We start from the raw sequence: 21,005 nt of genomic DNA, 5'->3' as shown, positions 1-21,005 counted from the left end.
GCTAATCTTCACTCTGTTTCTGGAGCTGACAAGCACCTGCTTCCCCCCCACCCCCAAACCACCTCAAAGTCTTGAGCAAGCTCAGCTGTCAGCTCCCGAATGACAGCGAGCAGAGAGTTGCTTTGATTTCCAGCGACTGACGTCCTGTAGTGTGCCAGCAAGCGCCCACAAGCGTTTCTGTGATGTCTGTGGTTAAGCAAATACATACATGTAGACACAATGTTTCTTTGCAAAGAGGAGCTGACAGCCAGAGCATGGGGGTTGGGGGGAGTAAATCCATGAACGAACACACGTGTCAGAGAACAAAATTTACTCTCAACAGCCAGGGAGACGAGGATAGGATGTCTCCTGTCAGCACTGGGTTTGTGAGGTGGATGCAATGTTTGCGCTTGAGTGCATGAACACGGAGCTGCAGGAAGAAGTCCTGTGAGGTGGAGCAGGTTCAGGAGGATCTAACGGACCTCCGACCCCAGCTACCTGCTCAGGCTCACACCTGGACTTGCACCATCAGATGATGGTCAGGTGCTTGTGCATCTGCCAGCTACATGGGAGACCCAGATGAAGTTACATGACGCCTTACTCCAACTCCCCACAACTCTGGAGGGGAAGCAGCAGCAGCAGGTGTGGGCTTAGATGACTGTACACCTGCTTGCACTGCTAACGCTCTTGGCCTCAGTTTCACTCAGCCCAGTTGTTAGAGTGCATTTGAGGGGACTGAAGCAGAGGATGCAATCTCTCTCTCTGCTGCCTGAACTCATTGAGATAATGAGTCTCAAGCCATGGCCGTTGGGACCTACTGGCAGCTCAGGTGTTGTTTGGGGTTTTGAGGTCGGAGGGGTGGGAATTCCTGGCTACCTAAGCTGTGTAAATTTGGGACTGCAAAAGAAAAAAAAATAATTAGCAAGGGAAGCTTTCAGCTCTTTCATCTGCTTAATGAGCTACAGCTCAGCAGCATCAAACGAAAAAAAAATCCGTGGGGGTGGGAGAAGGGAGGAGGGACTTGAGGCCTCATGCTTGCAAGGTTTCAAAACCGATGAAATGAGGCAAAATGAACTCCAGTTCCTTGCTCACGCACACATCTGGGCAAGACTCAGGTCAGTTCTCGCATTGGAGAATGCGCGTTTTCAGGGCTGGGTACGTGCAGCGCGTGGTCGCCACCCTTTTCCACGCGGGCGCCTTCCCCCCTCCGTCCAGCAGCTTGGGAGGCGCCCCCGACACACATCACTGCGCATGTTCCCCCGCCCGCGCGTCCCTCCGAGCAGCCCACTGCACGTGCCCGCTCCAATCACTCCTCCCGCCCTCCCACTCCTCACGCTTACGAAAGGCCTGGGACCACGCACGCGCCATGGAGTAGCCTGCAAGGTGGACCTGCGCTTGCGCCCTCCCACCCGCGGGGCAGGACGCCCCACCTCCGTCTCCTGTCAGGTGCAAGGAGCTGTGCGGGAAAGTGAAAGGCCCGGTTGCGGACGCTGCGCTGACGCAGCGCGCAAGGATAGGGGGAAGGGGACTGTCGCCACTGTGACGAGGCAAGGCAAACGCTGACAGCTTTCTGCGGCGCCGCCGTCGTTCTGAGTGAGCTGCGGTTGTTGGAAACCGAGCAGCGCGGGCCTCCGCGATGCCTGGGACGCAGCCCGCGGGAACCCCAGGCGTGAGTGCAGGAGTTGCGGGAGGGCCTGGGGGCTCCCACGACCGTGAGGCAGTCATTACCGCACGGAAAAGCTCTGGAACCTCTCGTGTCCGCGCCTGTGCAGCGTGTAGGGAGGAGCTTTGGGAGCGGAGGGCCACAGGCTGGAGGGTGGCAGTTTTAAGGAGACGTGTTTTTTTGTTTGTTTTGTTTTTCCAATGGAGCATTTCTTTTTAAAAAAAAAGGGTTTTTTTTTTATTGTAAAGTCAGGTTAGAGTTATGAACAGAAGGAAAAACCGAAAGATTTTTCATCTGGTCTTTCACATCCCAAATGACAACAGCCGGAGCTGAGCCCCTTTAAAACCAGGAACCTGGGGCCTCTTCCGGGTCTCCAAGGCAGGTGCAGGGTCCCAAGGCTTTGGGCCACCCTCGACTGCTTTCCCAGGCCACAAGCAGGGAGCCGGATGGGGAGTGAAGCAGCCAGGACACGACCCTAGGGGATCCTGGCACTTGCACGGTGAGGATTTAACCATTGAGCAATATTGCGCGGGGACCAAGAGGGGTTGTATTACCGAGTGAATTTCGGGGGATGGGAGTGATCTGTCAGTAAAGAGAGAGGCGGACCCTGAGTTGTGTGACCGGCACAGGCTGTGCACATGCTCCCTGCCCCCTCATTACTACTTAGCTTTTTGGCAGAGAAACAGGAGACAGCTACCTCCTGCTGGTGATTCCTCAAACACACAAATAGTCTGGGAGAGTGGAGGGTGGGAGCTAAGCATGCCACCTGGGTCTTTCACCAGGACCTGAGCCTTCACCTGCTGCTTTGCATGCACGTACATGAGCTGCATCAGGGTCCTTGTGCACCTGTTGCTTCACCCGGAGAGCTGGTAGGAGCTTGCTGATCATGCACACAAGCCTGGTGTGGCAATGCAGGATCTGGCTTCATCCAGCATGGCCTTACCTCAGGACCCCTGCAGAGACCCTCTCTCCCAGGGTTCTAGTGCTGTAGATGTGACTCAGACATTTGCAGTTTATCAGAGGCAGCTTAGAAGCTGGTCAGGGCTGATATCTGTCCATCTAGCAGAGATGAGGGATACCCTGATCACGCCATGAAGTTCAGAGCAAGCTGCTTCTGTCCCAGGATGCTGGACCTGAGGAAGACACTGTCAGGTTTGACAGCTAGAAGAGAAAAAGGCATACACAACAGAAAAAAAAAAAAAAACAAAAACACTCAGCTGTGTGTGTCCAGTGCCCCATAAGGAGCCTGCTGAGTCCACAGACCTGAGCTTCCAGGATGCTGTTGCTTGTCATGTCTGCATGCTGCCTCTCTGGAAGGCCCTGGAAATACCAGAAATTTCAGAAACAAACAAACAAAAGTCTTTAAAGTGTTACCTGTGGTATTCTGTGAAATTTCCAAATGAGCAAGACTAGACCAGGCTGAAGCCGGGTGCAAGACTCATGCACCTGCTTCTGACTTCCCAATCATGAACACGTAGTTGGAGCCAGGGCTCTCATAGATGTGGCAGGTATAAACTACCATTGTACTCTTCCTGTAGAGATTAAAGTGTGAGTGATCGAGGGAATGGGGTGTGATTGGCTGAATGAGAGACTGACTGACTCCTGCCCTCACCCCAGCTGCTTATCCTCCTCCAGCATTCTTCCTCCTCATGCCTGCTGACTGTTCCTTATCTTCTGAACCCACCTGTCTCCCCCACAGTTTCTGTTGAGCTGAGGCCCGGAGGCACATGTTGGCTGAGCATCTGTACCTCACAATGTCCCTGATGGAGCACTTGAGAACTGGCATATCTCCACACCCTGCTTCCTTTCACCCCCCTAAGTCCCTCTTGTCTGTAATGGGACCCAGACATCATGCATGTGGGAGCAACCCATCCCTGCTGGCTGTGTGGATTCTAGATAACGTAGCCCTCCCATGCAGATTTCATACATCTCCTAAAAAACCTGGACACTTGGGGGGATGGACTTGGGGTATAGGAATCTAAACTGCTCCCTCTGGTGCTGGCATCCCCAGTTGGAGAAAGCTGCTTCCAATCTTGGATGCTCTACTTTTGACCCCAGAACCCTGCTCATATGTACACCCTGGGGAGGCAGCAGCAGGGGATGAAGGTTCCAGTCCTGGTGTTCCTGCTGCACAAACATGGAGATCCACATGCAGCTCCTAGCTCGGAAGACACCTTGGTGGACTTAGGATTGAGCTTGCCTCTTCCACTATGTCCAGCCCTCACGTCCTTACTTTGCTCTCTTAGCAGGAGTTGTGGATTGGGAGGTACTGCTGGGTGCCGCCTGCAGTGTCATTGGGGGCCCAGAGCTTCTGAGTGCACTCTGAGGGGGGTTGTCTTTGCTCCTGGGCAAGCTACTTCTCTCTGGCCATGCTTGCCTCCACTGAGCCCATGTGCAGCAGCCATGGTGAGGGAGGCCCCTGGTGCCCAGGGCATGCTGGACAGGAGCTGCTGGTGGTAACCTGGGTCTGTCACTTGGTAATGCCCTCACATTTTGGGAGTCAGCTGCCAGCATGTGCATGCGTACCTATCTGTGTCTTCCTGTCCATCTGTCTCTGCTACCCCTTCCCTCCACCACCCGAGCTGCAGACTAGAAATGCTGACTCGCCCAGTGCAGGTCTTCCTCAACTTCCTGTCTTGTGGGAGGTGGGCATGAATGTATGAATGTACCCAAGTGCATACATGTGTAGGGGGAAATAACCTGGGCTGCATGCTGCCCTCCTGCCTGCCCACCCGTTTGTCTATAGACACCGTCATCACCGCCCTAGGAGCTCTATTCCCAGGGGACAGGGTCTGTGAAAAGTGGGGACAGGATGCATAAGCTGGAGGTCAGGGTCTTGTCATTGAGACCCTGACCCTGCTCCTGGCTCTAGTATCCAGTCTCCTGGGGGACGTTGGTGTGGGATGACCCCGAGTGCTCAGTCATGCTGTGTGCCCTGTCATTGAAACACTGCCCTCTTAAGTGCTGGGTTGTGCTGTCCTGTTACTAATCAATGTGAATGCCAGGGTTAGTGCGGGGAAGGGGGCTTCTAGCTTTGGTTGATTCTTCTGTTGCCTGTCAACTTCCAGGATAGCTAGATAAAAGGAATAGCAAGAACATGCTATACCACCACAATTTGTCATCCATAACTCCACAAGCAGTTTCACTCAAAAGCATAGGACCAGGCTCCTCCCCCACAGTTTCAACAGCCCGGGGTGCACCCACAAGGCCTGGCTTCACTGCCACAGTACCACTCAGGAGTCTGGGCCAGGATCCTCACACAGTGGTGTGTATATTACAGTCATTCTCCCAGCTGGGTCAGCCTTTGGTCAACAGGACAGGGTGGCCATGGTCTCCTATGCTGCCCCAGGTCTAAATGGCCCTGAGCTCTGAGTAATATGTCCTGAGGTAGGGCTTAGAGTAGCGGGCATGGTTTCCTTTGATGTCCTCTGTGGACATGGCCTGGGCTCTGACAGTGTCCTGTGTATGAGTATGGGATGTGGTCTCGCATGACATCCCAGGGACACGTCTTTAGACTATCCTATGGGTGGGGCATAGTGCCAGGGATGCCGTCTTTCAGGTCCTCATGGCTTTGCATTCTGCTGTTTGCTTCCCTCCCCAGGTCTACCCGCAATAGAAACTTCCCCTGCTCCCTGGCCCCTGCCCTGTTTGCTGCATCCTCTCCTCCACTTCCTGGGTGGCCCTGGATGTGGGTGCTGCCATTACCTGCATGTAGATAGGCTTCCTACCTTCCTCCAGGGGCTGCCTGCCTGGCAGCCAGGAGCCACATGGCCAAGGTGGGTGTGACCAGGAGTCTGGTGAGGCATGCACTGATCACTGCCTGGGGGCGGAGCTCCACCTGTGATGGAGGAGGTGAAGCCTTCATCTGTCACAGAGTCCGCACTCTGCTTGCCCCTTGTCTCACTCACAGTGATGAACAGCAGTTGTGTGTGGTTAATGATGGACAGGGTTCCACCCACTAACTGCCCCCCCTCTCCACGCTGAGGCCTTTAAATGCCCCATTTACTGAAAGACCGCATGAGGACTGAGAATCTGGGCTCCTTCATGGTCATGTGGAGGAGAGGGTCTGGGGAGGTGGACAGGGTATGGCCTTGAACACCTCCAGAGGCAACAGACTTCATGCCCTCCCGGAATCTTCCAGACCTGCCTTGATAATGTGGGCAGATTTCTGTACCTGCTTCTGTGCTCTGGCACCAACTGCCTGGAGCAGGAGCACTCTGCTATCTTCCTACAAATCAGCGCCTGGATCCCCACACGGGAACATCATGTCTGACTTGCCAGCCATCTATTTTATCACAGGTTCCCAATTTTCTCAGTCTGTGGCACTCAACATGGCCAAATTTCAGTCTCCCTATTCAGGATTTGGTTGACACCCACCCGGGCCTGTTCTTCCTAAGAGAGATGAATTCCACTGATAATGGTGTTGCCATGGTGAGCCACAGCCTAAAGTCAGCGTTGACCAGTCCAGGGCCCAGTCCTTGACCTCACCATGTGAAGGCATTCTCTGAGTGGTCCTCATGTGACATAACTTCTTGTAGCCATGGGGCTCTTTCCTCAACCAAGAACTTACATCACTTCCTGTGGCCATGGAGCTCTAAGGGCCAACCCCCACCCTTCTGCCCTTGAGACAGAGTAACAGATGGCTGTTTTCCTTGGGCCTGTGTGTGCTTGGGGACCATGTCCTATCTCCCTGTGTGAAGTGGGCATGATGGCCAAGAGCTGGGTTTTCAGATGCGATGAGTTTGGGCTCTCAGTCCATCAGAGCAGGAGTGGTGTGGAGCCTTCCCGGATTGCACAGGTGTCGACTTCCTGCAGAGGCTATTCTGGGTGAGGAAAGTTGAGGCTCTGATGATTGATGTTAGGTGTGCACAGGTGAGATTGCATTAGATGATGTCTTCAGGTGAGATCTCGTCAGGTGATGCAGGTGGGTGAGGACCAGGGAATGCAGTGGAATTTTGCAGAGTGAGGCTTGGCTATGAGGACCTCTTTGCCAACCCTCAGGTGTGCCGTAGCCATAACAGCTAGCAGGTTGAGGGCATGGACCCCTCATCTCCCAACTCCTGCACTGACCACAATTCCCGTCTCCTGCCATGGAGCTGGTATGTGGGGCAGACACACCCACTCCTCCTGTCCCCCGTGCACCCCTTGATTCCTGAGGCACCTCCGCCTTGCAGGTCAATGCTTCTGATCCAGCATACCGCCTGCCTCTCATTCCACAGGAACAGCTTTCTGCAGGTGGGCCTTGCCTGCTCCTATCTGGCCACGCCCCCTCCTGCCCAGTGACATCCGTGCTCCCTGCTCATCCTTGCCTCCCACATAGCTCTTGGCCATGCCTCTGTTCCCACCTGCTTTTCTACCTGCATTCCCTGCCTAACTCCATCCCACTCAGCCCTGCCCACTCTTCCCATCCTGCCAGTTCACCTTCTTGCTCCATCTGCCTTCCCTGCCCCCTTGCTGCTTGGTCTTATCCCTTTATGCCATACCCATTCCTCCCCCTGTCTTGCTTAAACCACCTTTCCAGGACTCCCAGCTCGCAGCCAGGCCTGGCTGATGCCAAGCCAGATCACAGGGCATGTGGCAGCTGAAGGCAGAGCTGGGCAGCTGCTTCACATACGAGCACTTCTCTGTCATCTGCTACCAATTCTGCCATGGCTACCGTGGTTGTGGGTGGTCAGAACCATGGTGTCGTCTGTGCCCACATTTGCCACTACAGCAGCCATCTCGAGATGATTTACAGGAACTGCTCAGGCACTGTGAAACTGGGGTGGGAGTCAGATACAGGCCTGGGACATGACCCTTCTCCCTCTGTGTCAAACATCACAGGGCCTGGAGGCAAGGGGAACAAGGGCTGGATAGGATACACCAAGTCTGAGTGATTCATGCTGTCCCAGGAGGACAAGGCGATTCCTACAAGGTCCCTGCCACTTGGTAAGGCAGGGCTGGGGCTCATGCCTGCATGATGAGTGAGTGGGGCTTACCATCCCAGTCTCCCAGCAGCTTTTGCTACATGGACCTGGGTGGGGGACGAAGTGCTCTTGGCCTGCAAGCTTGAGTTCTATAAAGAGCAGAATTGTCTCTGCCAGATGCTCAACCTCCTGTGGTCCCAGGATGTAGGGAGCACCCACCTCTCCTCTCTGGCCCTGCTCCTTGGGTCTGAGTCAGAGTCCCTGGAGCAGGGGGTTTCACAGGCCACATGACGCTGAGGGACCTGATGCCCTTGTCGCCCTGGACGTATCTGGAGCTCGAGAGCAGGAGCAGGTAGTCTTGCCCTGGGAGTGGTGGCAGGAACAAGGCTGCAGTGGATAAGGTTGGCCACTCCACACCACTGATGCCCAGGTCTGATCACCCGCAGGAGGGTGAAGGAGGGAACCTGTGATTGCCTGAGGAACAGCAGGTGTGTAAGGGACAGCAAGATGCCTGGGAGGGGCTAAGAAAGGTGGAACCAAGGCAGGGGTGTGTGAGCACTTTCGCCCACCCCGTCCTATTGCAGGTCCAAAGCCAATTAAAGCCACTTGGTCCCAGGTGCCCTGGACTTGTTGGAGGAAGAGGAGGAGGACCTGAAGCTGCTGTGAAGGGCAACTGTGTGTGTTTGGGGGGGGGTGCTTGAAGGCATGTGCACACCTGTGTGTCCATGTGACATATTTCTCTTCAAACAGGTCTGGAGGGCCCTACAGTCTCTGGCCCTGCATCCTCTCAAGTGTGTCACTCAGTAGCAAAGGCTCTGCTGGAGGCCCTGCACCTCTGCAGACTTCACCCTTGATGTCTGAAGTCCCTCCCTATATCAGTCACATGGCTCTGCAAGACCAATGAATAGCTCATATAGCAGCCATGAGTGGGACTCGGTCCTTTAAGTCCTGAGGCCACACCTGACCCTGCACAACCAATGAGTGGCCTGCAGAGCAGCCAGAGAGCAGGACTCCGTCACTCAGTCCTTAAGTCCCGCTCTATGGCAGCTATGACTTAGCCTGGGTCACACCCTCATCTACGTTGCCAAACCAACCAGTCAGTGCTGGCACAGCAGCCAGAGACCAGTCCTGCCTGAGTGGACACAGCTCAGTATGTACTAAGCCGCTGGGCCTGTGTGAAGGGTGGGATTACACAGCAAGGGCTGAATTATGCAGAAGAAAGATGTGGCCTCCCCTGCTGTCTCACAGGAGCCTGAGGGCAGAGCTGGCTCTGACTCCCTAGTTGAGGAGGATGGGGTTGTTTTTTGGTGCTGGAGAAAACTCGGACGTGCGACAGAAAGTTAGCCTTATCTATCTAGGTGTTATGAGGCTGGTCTTTCTTCAGATCCTGAAACAGAAAGAGGCCCCACTGCTCAGACTAGGTGAGGCCAGATGAGCTGGGGAGACACACCTGGCAGGTGGCTCAGGCAACAGCTTGGCTCCTCCCTCTTATAGGTAAGGTTTTGCCAGGTGTGAATGAGGTAAATCTGCCCTCCTCCCTTCCCACAGTAGTTATTAAGACTGGTGTCCAAATGGAGACCAATTATGCTGGGATGGTCAGGTGCTTGGGTCTGGGTTCCAGTTAGGATTACTGTTAGGATTAATTTATGATCAGTCTCAGGATTAGGTTTAGGGTTAGAATTGGGGTCAGGGTTAAGGTTAGGACTGGGGTTAGGGTTAGATCTAGGGATAGCGTTATGGTTAGTGTTGAGTTTAGAGCTAGGGTTTAGGATTGGTTTGGAGTTAGGGTGGGGAAGGAACAGAAATGCTTCCAGTTGCCTCCCTCCCGAACACACACACACACAATTTCCTTCTTTCACTGGTAGATCTGTAAATTTCAACATATGCAGTTAGGGCAATATTTAGGGTTAGGTCTAGGGCTATAGTAGGGTTAGTGCTAAGGAGAAAGTTACGGTTATGGCTACTGAGTAACAGAAATGCTTCCATTTGCTCCCTTTTGGCAGATTGTCTATGTGCTGAACTGGAAGATCTATATGTTAGCATTAGTGTAAGGGTTAGGGTCAGGTCTAGAGTTAGGGTTAATGTTTGGGTGAGGTTACCCATAGAGTGAGGGTTGGGCTGTGGTTAAGGTTAGGGATAGGGTTAATGCTGGCTTACTATTAGAGTTAGTGTTAATTGTTCCTCTTGGCAGATTATCTTCCCCTTGAGCCCGTAGATCTGTAAATTGTGTGTAAGTATAATTAGAGTTATGATTATGATTATGATTAGGGCAATGGTTAAGGTTAGGGTTAGTATTAGGATTAAATTTAAGATTAGAGTCCAGCATATTATTGTCCAGTCAAGTTCAACGGCTTCTTAGGTATACCCTTTCTGGTCTGAAGACAGAGCCAGCAGAGTATCATCCCAGTCAATTTAAAGCTCCAACATACCATTAGCAAAAATTTACATCATTATGGAATTAATTGACATAGTAATGAGTCTATGTTTGGTATACGCTTGCAATGGGGGAATCTCAACTGAACTTGAGCTGTGGTTATGCAACAAGGTGGAGGAATCCACCATGGTGGGAGGATTTGGGGAGGGGTGGGGAGAATCCAAGTACCTATGAAACTGTGTCACATAATACAATGTAATTAATGAATTAAAAATAATAAATAATTAAAAAAATAAATTTAAGATTAGGATTTATGTTAAGGCTGAAGGTAGGGTTATTGTTAAGATTACAGTAAATTTGAGTATGAGCTAGGATTTACTTTAAAGGCTAGGACAAGGGTTTGTTCTAGGGTGTGGTCTGGCCTTAACTTTAGGGCTCAAGAGCTGAATGTGATACAGAATGGGCTTGGCTAGGCTGTAAAACATGTTGACACGTGCAAAAACAGAGGAAGAGGGTGGGCCTTGGGATTGTTGGGGCTCATCTCAAGATCATGGCATCCACTGGTATGCATATGGACTGGGCCTGTGGCAAGTTGGGCTGAATTATGCCACAATACCCATGCATGAGAAATGGCTGGGGGTGAAACTGACCAGGCAGGTTCACCCAATATATATATGCATTGGCTGGTGCAGGTGATAGGCTGACTCTGACCTTGCGCTGGCTGGCACACATGAATCAAGTCTGAGATCACTCCAGGTGAGTGTTTTGTGGGAGTTCCCTAACTTGATCTCTGAACTCAAACTCTGGTCACAGGGAAAGACAAGATATGTGTTCCAACCTTTGTGTGCATGTATGAGGACTGGTCTGATGCCTATGCAGTGGACAGCATGCCCAGATGCGCAACATGACAGCCAGCTCATCTAGGATAGCAAAGGACATCAAATGTCTTGTCAGAGGATGGAAAGCAGAACTGTTTGGACAACTCTGCTGGCCAATCTTTTCAGCAAGTTTTTGGGTCTGTGGGTATACTAAAGAGGAACTAAGATCAGCCAATAGACATTGAAAAGATTTTCTCAACCTTGGTGCAATGAAGCTGGCAACAGCTCAGCACTATCAGAACCACTCAAGTAACGTCCTTGGAACAATCTTCCACGCGCCGAGATCCCTAAGTTATCATTGAATGACCATCCCCCATCCTCAGATGCTGATGTAGTTTGATAGTAAGGAGCATCCTCTCCCCTCCCGTCTCTGTGGACACAGAACAAAAGGGAAAAAAGAAATGGAAACATTCGTCCCACCCACCTTCCTCCATACCACACCCTCCCCATCCGAATTAGAGGTTCACATGGGTGTGCCTCGCTCAACTATGTAAACATCAGAAATTTTACAAAAGAACAAACCCTCAGAAGTCAGAAATGGAAATTGTGATAAAATTTTGGCTTTATAAATGGAGGAGATATAGGATAGCATAAAAATAACAAGTTACCTTTTTTTTTTTGTTAGAATAATTTGTTTTTATTGCAAAGTCAGATATACAGAGAGGAAAGACAGAGAGGAAGATCTTCCATCTGATGATTCACTCCCCAAGTGACCACAATGGCCGGTGCTGTGCCAATCCAAAGCCAGGAGCCAGGAACTTCCTCCAAGTCTCCCACGCGGGTGCAGGGTCCCAAGGCATTGAGCCATCCTCAGCTGCTTTCTCAGGCCACAGGCATGGAGCTGGATGGGAAGTGGAGCTGCCAGGATTAGAACCTGCACTCGTATGGGATCCTTGGTGTGTTCAAGGCGAGAACTTTAGCTGCTAGGCCACCACACCGGGTCCTAACAAGTGTTTTTTTTTTTTTAAGAAATTTATATATGTATGGATTGGAAGGTTATAAAAATTGTTTATTTTAAAAATGGAATATATACGTGTATGTTGCAATGCAGAACATCAGAAAAATCACAGGAGGTTTGTCTTGTTCTTTCTGACATATGCCTGACTTATTTTTCTTTTTGTATCATAGTGTAAAGGTAGATTTAATTGGAAGTAGAGACATTTATTATTTCCCAGCATTCAAATCTCTCTTTTACAGTTTGTATGTGTATTAATATATACATACATATATATTTTGCACTTTGTGTACTAGTTATTGCATATCAGAACATGATTTTCATCCTTTGGGGATTGGTTCATTTCACTGAGCATAATGGAGTCCAGCTGGATCCATCTTGTTTCAAATGCTGGATTTAATTCTTTTTATCACGGAGTCATGTTCCCTAGAGTAAATGTAACAGTCTTTTTCCTTTCCTCTTCAGGTATCTGGATGTTTCCATGTCTTAGCTGTTGTGAACTGTATTACTATACACATAGGGCTGCAGGTTGCTCTCTCGGGTGCAGATTTCATTTCCTTTGGATGTATTCCCGGGAGTGGGATGGCTGGATCTTATGGTGCAAATCATATGGTACAGATTTACTAACTTACATTGCTCAGTTGTCTGGGCACTTTCTGTACTGATTTCCATAGTGGCTGTGGTAGTCCCTACTCCTACCCACGGTGGATTAAGGTACCCTTTTCCTCACATCCTCACCAGCTGTTGTTGTTTTGTGATTTTTGTATGTGGGCCGTTCTCACCTGAGTTAGGGGGAAACCTCATTGTAGTTTTTATTTGCAGTTTCCTAATAGGGAACCTGAGCATTTTTTTCATGTCTGTGACCTTATGAATTTCATCTTTTGGAAATGTCTGTTAATGTCCTTTGCCCATTTCTTAACTGGGTTTTGTGTTTTGTTGTTGAGTTTCTGGAGTGTTTTAGAGATGCTGAATGTTTGTCCCTTATCTCCTGTGTAGTGTGCAAAGATTTTCTTACATTCTGTTGATTGCTTCTTCATTTTGTTGATGGAAGTTTTTAGTTTGATGCCGTCCCATCAGTTTATTTTGGCTTTAGCTGCCTGTGCTTTTCATCTTAAGAATTCATCCCTTACACTATGTGTTCCCAGTGTTTGCCTCAAGTATTTTGATGATGCCTAGGCATCAATTTAGATCTTTGATAAATTTAGAGTTCATTTTTGTGTAAGCCAAAAGGTAGCTCTTGTTTATTCGTTTCTATTTTAATCATTCTATTTCATGATACAGTTTTGTAGATCTGGAAATTCCCCCTCCTCTTCCCCCCTACCCATTTATTGGCTCCCACAGTTTTCCCATTTATTATAGCCAGTGCCTGGGGGCGGAGTCCCTGATGTGGGAAAGTATGTTCTGAGGGTGCTGCTTAAGTGTTCTTGTTGGCTTCAGTGCAGCACAGTTGATGAGGTGCTTGATGTCCTCTGCTGGCCTAGAGAAGCTGGACATCATTGTCTTTTGTGTGCATATGGGTAAGTTCTCCACTGCACAGGCATCAACGGTGAAGAAGCCTACTACTCGTGTTCCAAGGTGGGACCACATATCCTAATTTTCCCTGAGGCCAGCAGTCCAGCTGGGGAGTCTCCCAAGAAAACTTACTTGGGGTGACCTGAGACTTGAGTCTTGCACGTGCCAGCCAGTGTAAAGTTATATTCTGTCTGTCACCCACTCCCATCCAGTGTGTGCTGTGGACCAGTCTGGTATGGTCTACCCCAATCTTGGCCTTTGCATGGATCGAGGAGTGCTGCAGCTTAGTCCAGCCAGCCCACATTTATTCTTGCTCTTGTGGTCACCAGCAGATGCTATAGCCATGCCAAACCCAGCCCACCCCTGATCCCAGGCCACTTGTATGCTGATGGGTGCTGCAATCCTGCCTAGGCTAGTCATCTCTGGCCCCAACATTTACATTTTTTTTTGTTATAAACAATGATTGTACAGATTGTAGACTTTATTTTTTGTCTTCATTTATTTATTTGTTTATTATTTTTAATTCATTAATTACATTGTATTATGTGACACAGTTTCATAGGTACTTGGATTCTCCCCACCCTTCCCCAAACCCTCCCACCATGGTGGACTCCTCCACCCCGCTGCACAACCACAGTTCAAGCTCAGCTGAGATTCCCCCATTGCAAGCACACACCAAACATAGAGTCCAGCATCTTATTGTCCAGTCAAGTTCAACGGCCTCCTAGGTATACCCTCTCTGGTCTGAAGACAGAGCCAGCAGAGTATCATCCCAGTCAATTAAAAGCTCCAACATACCATCAGCAAAAATTTACATCATTATGGAATTAATTGACATAGTAATGAGTAACCAATATGTTAAAAGTAAATGCGAGTTCTTAACCTCCTTCTGTGACCACCTCATTGACATTTCAATTTTAGTTTATACACAACATATAACATACATAACATAACATGTTATACATAACATCATATCATCTTAAATTAAGGCAAACATGTGGTATTTAACCTTTTCGGATTGGCTCATTTCCCTTAGCATGATGGTTTCCAGTTTGGCCCATTTGGCCACAAAGAACCAGCATTCACATTTATAAGCGGGGGCAGTGACCCAAGTTCCCCCATCAGGCCCACTTCCAGCCCTGGATCTTGCATGTGCCACCAGATGCTTCAACCCCACCTGGCATGGCCTGCTCAGTCAGGGCTCTCTGTGGCAACAGCTGGCTGGCATAATGAAGCCCAGCCGAGCAGGAGTGCCTCAGGCAGCAAAACATCTATAAGCACACAACAAAAATGTAATATCAACTCCATCACTGATTCACTCCATTTGGAACCCAGCATACCCCAGGCCCAGCCCACAGGCATTCTGATGGGTGCACCCCCAGCCCTGGTTCTTGCTTTCACCAGTGGGAGCTGCAGCCTAGGAGGGGAGTCTTTAAAGTTCCCTACCAGGTCTATTCCCAGCCCCAGATCTTGGGCTTTGCTGATGGGTTCTGCATCCTAGCCCAGCTTGGCCCACACCCTGCAAGCTCACACAGTTTGCTAGCTAAACAAGTAAAGCAAGAGTTATAATGGCGAAAAGAATTGCAGTTAGCAATGAGCCATGCTCACTCCATTTTGGTTTCAACTCTACAATGGACAAGTGAGTGTTTCCAAAGATAATTCTGCAAATTGTTTCACCTTAAGACAGGGCATTATCCATTCTGACGTTGCAGCCAGGAATTCCTCAGTAGACAACACATCTTAATCAGTAATACACTCCTACAACAATTCTTATTCTACAACTTCTCCATTACTTAATGGGAGAAATACATCAAAAGGAAAAAAAAACATAAAGATCTAAGACAAGAAGTTTCAAACATTAAATCCCTCTACAACTGCAGGCTCTACAGCCTCATAAACAATCAAACAATAATCAAAAGTATATGATGTTAGTAAAATCACCTATATTTCCTCTAGTTAAAAAATTATTGAAACAACTACATTTTCTATGTTCTAAAGAGTTGCAAGTACAGGTTAACCTTTAAGGTCACAGTAACTATATTTTTTGCCATAGCAGGATAGCCTTTAGGGTCACAGTAGCTATAACAGGATAGCCTTTGGGGTCATAGTAGCTATATTTTTTGTCATAGCAGTTTCAGCCCATACTCCCATCACTTCCATTAGTTTGTAAAATTCTTGTCAAGCCATTTCCCAGAAGGCATGCTGTATGTCTGGGCCAGATTTCAGGGCAATAGGGAAGGCATGCAATAAGGTGTCCAGAAACAGCATGGGTTTAATTGTACTCCTGTGTGCAGTTAAAGACCCACTCACTCATTATCAATAATATTAACCCTCAAGCTCATGTTGGTTGCAAAAGCCATCTCACAGGGGCAAACAATGCCTCAATAGATTATAAAATTCTTAGTGGGGTGGTTGATTATCCATGCAAAAAGGGGGTGAGATTGTGTCAAGGTGGTCAGAGAAATCCGCCGGGCTCTGCCAAACAGCTGGAAGCTCCCCCAGGCTCTGCCAAGCAGGGGAGCTGTTCTCTTCACCCCTTCATGTTATTCACACCTACTGCATGGACCCCAGCACCGGATGTTCTACCAAGCCATGTAGTTCAACTTCATTTTCTAATTGTTTTCAACATGAGATTCTTCTCTATCCCTAGCATAGCTCTTATATCAACTCTGTGTCTCAGCAAAGCTGCAAACACAGAGTAGGTGAAGTTGTTTGAAATGGTCTTGTGCCTGGATATATTTCTCAGAATGCTGTCAATCTAGAATTAGAACAAGGATGCTTCACCTTCTGGTATTACATGCCCACCAAATGGTTTCATCTCCTATGTGTAAATATACACCCAGCTTCACAAAGGTCAATCTGTGGCCTGACCTCTCTGTCCATGTAGTGGTGATGAATGTGGTGATCAGGAGCATACACACAGTGTTGACTGTGCACCACGCACTATTGAGTACCTCAGTGATACAGTGCATGAAAGTAAGCTGAACAGCGAGTTCCTTGAATCTTCTAGGTGATCCTTGCCCTGGTGTGAAGCCGACAACAGATTTTTTTTTTTAAGATTTATTTTTATTGGGATGTCAGATATACAGAGAAGATGAGAGGCAGAAAGGAAGATCTATCCACTGATTCACTCCCCAAGTGGCTACAACACCTGGAGTTGAGCTGATCTAAAGTCAGAAGCCAGGAGCTTCTTCCAGGTTCCCCACATGGGTGCAAAATCCAAAGACTTTGGGCAACCTGCAACTACTTTCCCAGGCCACAGGCAGGGAGCTGAATGGGAACTGAAGCTGCCAGGACACGAACCAGCATCTATATGGGATCCTGACATGTGCAAGGCGAGGACTTTAGCTACAAGGGTGCTGTGCTGGGCCGCTAAGAACAATTTCATACTGCCTCAGATGAGAGATGCCACAGCAAGATGAAGTTGTCTGCTGGACTTAGCACATGGACTCCTGTGACATAGAGCCCAGGCCTCTACTGGATCTACTTCTAATCGGCCCTATGCCTAGAGCTCCAGGCAGGAAGATTGGCAGGAGTTTACCTGTCTGCATGCTTGGCCACAAACTTCAAAAGTGTGCTGTGATAGCATGTGCTTCTGAGTGGGAACTTTATCCCCAATGCTGTAGTTTTGAAAGTACAACTTTTTTTTTTTGTCATTTGAAGATTTTTTAAATTCTTACTTTTCAATTTTACACTTCTGTAGGTATAAGACTTCCCACTTTCCTTCTCTTTTATCCCACCTCCTCCTCCACTCCATCACGCCCTGCAGCTGTAGTTTGGATGTGCGTCATGACATTTTAGGTACTATAGGTATAAGCACTGGAAGATAGTCTAGTATTATGTTGCCAAGGGGTGTTTAACAGTTTTGTTGGGGGCCTACTTTTATTCAGTTCTTTTTTGGTTCTGAGTGTGCTGATTTACATCATACCATCTAGTTACAAGATTACAAATAGACCCGTTGACTTCTATATCATTTCAGTGTGTATTCTGGACAAAAGTTGTGTTATATCAGAGAGAATATGTGTTGTTTGTCCTTTTTTGTTTGGTTTATTTCACTGAGTATAATGGCCTCATGGATTACATGGGAGCTTTGGAACTTTTTTGGCAATGCTAGAATTTCTTTTTTCTTAAGTAATTTTTTTGTTATGTTTTTATTTTGACTTTTTGAATTTTGTGGTACAATTTCATATAGACTGGGATTCTCCCCCAAACTCCCACCCCCCAACAGATTTTTCCCATGTAGCCACAGTAGTATAGTCTTTCATAAGGAGTCATAATGCCATCAGTCTCTTATTTAAGTCTGCCCCCATATTGCTGGTACAGACGATGTCAGACAGTCCAGCATCCCATTGTCTACGTATTTCTAACAGTTTCACTGGGAATCCATCTTTTGTTTGGAAGCAGGGATGCATATTGCATTGTCCCCCCACATCTGCATATGGTAGACCCCAGTACTCCATCACTCTACATTTCCTTAAATGAGAAGCCATGGTCAACAATTGGTATAAAGTAGAACAACAGCCACAACAAAAACAGCAGCAAATTACAGCACCCTGAAAAAAAACACGCCACTGAGTAATCAACACATTGGGTGACAAAAAGGAAATACGCAAGTCTCTTGGGAAAAGTGATGTCCCCATGTAATCCATGAGCCAGCGATGAATTCAACAAGAGAAAATAAATGGAATAAATAAAAACTGAAACCAAAAACGTCAAAACACATGGGATGCAGAAAAAAAAAAACCAGTATGGGTCAGGTTATTGAAGCTACACTTTCCATGATGATTTCTTTTTTTTTTTTTAAGAGATAAATATATACTCTAGGTGCCAGAAAAGTATTTGAAACTAAAGTAGTATGCCAAAATAATTTTAGCTTCAATTGGCAATGATGTGTATATATGCCAAACAGAATTACCAGAAAAGACCTTAAAACATCCCATTTTAGAGTTCAGAAGGCTGTAACAGATTAAAAACAAAATGATTTCTATTCAAAGAGAAGCCAGAATTAGGAAGCTGCAATACACATTACATTTGAAAAAATATATATAAAAAATGTGAACTAAATTACAATACCAATCATTCATGAAGGAGAGCCGATTCAAGCAATTGATTAATTAATAATGGAAAACAAAATAAGAGTCTAGGCAGAAGATAATTACATTCTACACGTCAAGGAGAAATTATGAATTACAACAGAGGAAATAATTTAGTTACATAAGAAAATTCCCTACATGCCAGCTCATTAGCTCATTAATTCCCATTAATGAAAATGAAAATGAGTAAAACAATGACTGCTCCTTAAGAGTATAAAACAAAGACAATCAAAAATCTCCAAATGTGCAATTTTTTGCTCACATATATTACTTGTTTGCATTCTGTATATTTTTGTCACAAATAGGAAAAACATATTTACCTTTTGTGAACTGGCTTAGTTCACTAAGCATAATTGTCTCCAAATGCAGGCTATTTTTATAAAAGACTGGATTTCACCCTTTTTAATGGCTGTATAATATTCCACTGTATATACACAACACAATTTCTTTATTCAGTCATCAGCTGACACATCTGTGGTGATTTCATATCTTTGCTATTCCGAGTTTTGGTGCTATCAACATGGAGAAACAAGCCTATCATATGCTGATTATATTAGAGTGACTATATGGTATTTGATATTTTGTGATTAACTCATTTCACTGAGCATAATGGTCTCTAGTTGGGACCACCTAGTTGCAAATGTCATAATTTCATTCTTCTTCACAGCTGAATAATATTCTGTGGAGTAGATGAACCACAGTTTCTTTAACCACTCTTCTTTGGACGCACATCTGGATTGTTTCCATGTTTTTGCTATTGTAGATTGTGCTGATGTAAATAGAGGATTGCATATCCCCTTCTCATATGCAGATTTCATTTCTGTTGGGTATATTCCTAGGAGCAGGATAGCTGGGACATATGCAGATTTATTTGCAATTCTCCAAGCACTGTCCATGTTAATTTCCAGAGTGGTTGTACCAGTCTACACTCCCACCAGCAGTGAAGGAGGGTGCCGTTCTCCCAACATCCATGCCAGCAGGTGTTGTGAGTTGAGTTCTGAATGTAGGCCAGTCTCACAGGAGTTAGGTGGTAGGTACCTCAACATGGTTTTCATTTGTATCTCTCTGATGGCTAGGGAGCCTGAGCATCTTTTCATGTATCTTTTCATATAGCCTTTTGAATGTGTTCTTGTGAAAAATGTCCTTTCATTTCCTTTACCCATTTTGTTACAGGTTGTTCTTTGTTTGTTGTTGTTGTTGTTGTTTTTACTGTTCTTGGATTTCTGATGCTCTTTTTAAATCCTGAATATTAGTCCCCTATCACTGTGTAGTGTGCAACAATTTTCTCTCATTCTGTTAGTTGCTTCCTCACATTGTTAATTGTTTCCTTTGCTGTATAGAAGCTTTTTAGTTTGATGTAGTCCCATTTGCTCATTTTGGCTTTGATTGCCTTTGCTTTTGGCGTCTTTTCTAAGAAGTCTTCCTGTTCCTATATCTTGGAATATGCTTCCTATGTTTTCTTTTAATAGTTTGATGGTTTCTGATTGCAGATTTAGGTCCTTGATCCATTTAGAGCTAAGTTTTGTATAATGTGACAGGTGTGGGTCTTACTACTTAATTCTGTGCACTGCCATCCAGTTGTCCCAACAGCATTTGTTGTATAGACCAGTCTTTTGGCCTGGATTATTTTCCGTTTTCTTGTCAAAGATTAGTTGACTATACATGTGTGAGTTCCCTTCTGTGTGGGGTCTCCCTCACAGATTCCTCTAGTACCTCGTTGCCAGAGGTGGTGAGCCTGATGCCCACCACCCAGCCTCCTGACACTAAAGAGGCAGACAAACAGACAGGGGTTCTGTCTAGCAGTTCTAATTTATTTGGGAAGTACAGATTCTTATATAGAGTAACAGATAGCCTCAGGCCAGGAATTTCAGGAATTCCAGGAGGGGAGAAACTAGGAGCCAATTACTAGAAGCAGGACTGCGGAAGCCACCCTACCCCCTCTACCCCCCCCAATAGGCCAGGGGTAGGTGAGTGAAATGGCCCTGGTCAATCAGTCTTTCTTTGAAACAACTTAACCCCTGCCCTGGTTCACGACCAGGGCTCTGTTCTTGGCCGCCATCTTGCTCACCACGTGTAACCCAGTGACCTTGACTGTTAGTCACCATCTTGTTGACTTAGTGACCCCTTGACCCCTGAGCCCCACACTTTTGGTGTTTCTATTCTGTTCCATTGATCTTCTCTGTTTCTGTACCAGTACCAGACTGTTTTGATAACCACTGCTCTGTAGTAAGTCTTGAGACTGGAATTGTGATTCTTCCAGCTTGGCTTTTATTCTTCAGGATAGCTTTGGCTATTCGTGGCCTTTTGTGATTCCAAATGAACCTTTATATCATCTTTTCTATTTTGAGAAGAATGTCATTGGAATTTTGATTGGGATTGCATTGAATCTGTATATTACTTTTGGTAATAATGGTCATTTTGATGATGTTGATCCTGCCAACCCAGGAACATGGTAATTTTCTCCATTTTTCAATGTTTTCCTCTATTTCCTTTTTTAATGTTTTATAGTTTCCATCATAGAGGTCTTCCACACATTTAGTTAGCTTAATTCCTAGGTATTTAAGATTCCTCTTCCCTATTTTTTTTTAAGATTTATTTATTTTATTACAAAGTCAGATATACAGAGAGGCGGAGAGACAGAGAGG

General features: G+C 47.0%; 1 long non-coding RNA gene across 1 annotated transcript in view; it reads left to right on the top strand.

The window, feature by feature from the left end:
- Window positions 1-1,592: 1,592 nt before the first annotated feature.
- The window catches only part of LOC131481172 (uncharacterized), a 45,249-nt gene continuing 25,836 nt past the window's right edge, over window positions 1,593-21,005 (top strand). Inside the window, exon 1 of the long non-coding RNA XR_009246113.1 lies at window positions 1,593-1,648. This is a non-coding gene — a long non-coding RNA (uncharacterized LOC131481172). The remainder of the gene's footprint in view (window positions 1,649-21,005) is intronic.

This window comes from Ochotona princeps, chromosome 9 (genome assembly GCF_030435755.1).
Source record: "Ochotona princeps isolate mOchPri1 chromosome 9, mOchPri1.hap1, whole genome shotgun sequence".
Taxonomy (NCBI): domain Eukaryota; kingdom Metazoa; phylum Chordata; class Mammalia; order Lagomorpha; family Ochotonidae; genus Ochotona; species Ochotona princeps.
This window is presented reverse-complemented; position numbering and strand designations above follow the sequence as displayed.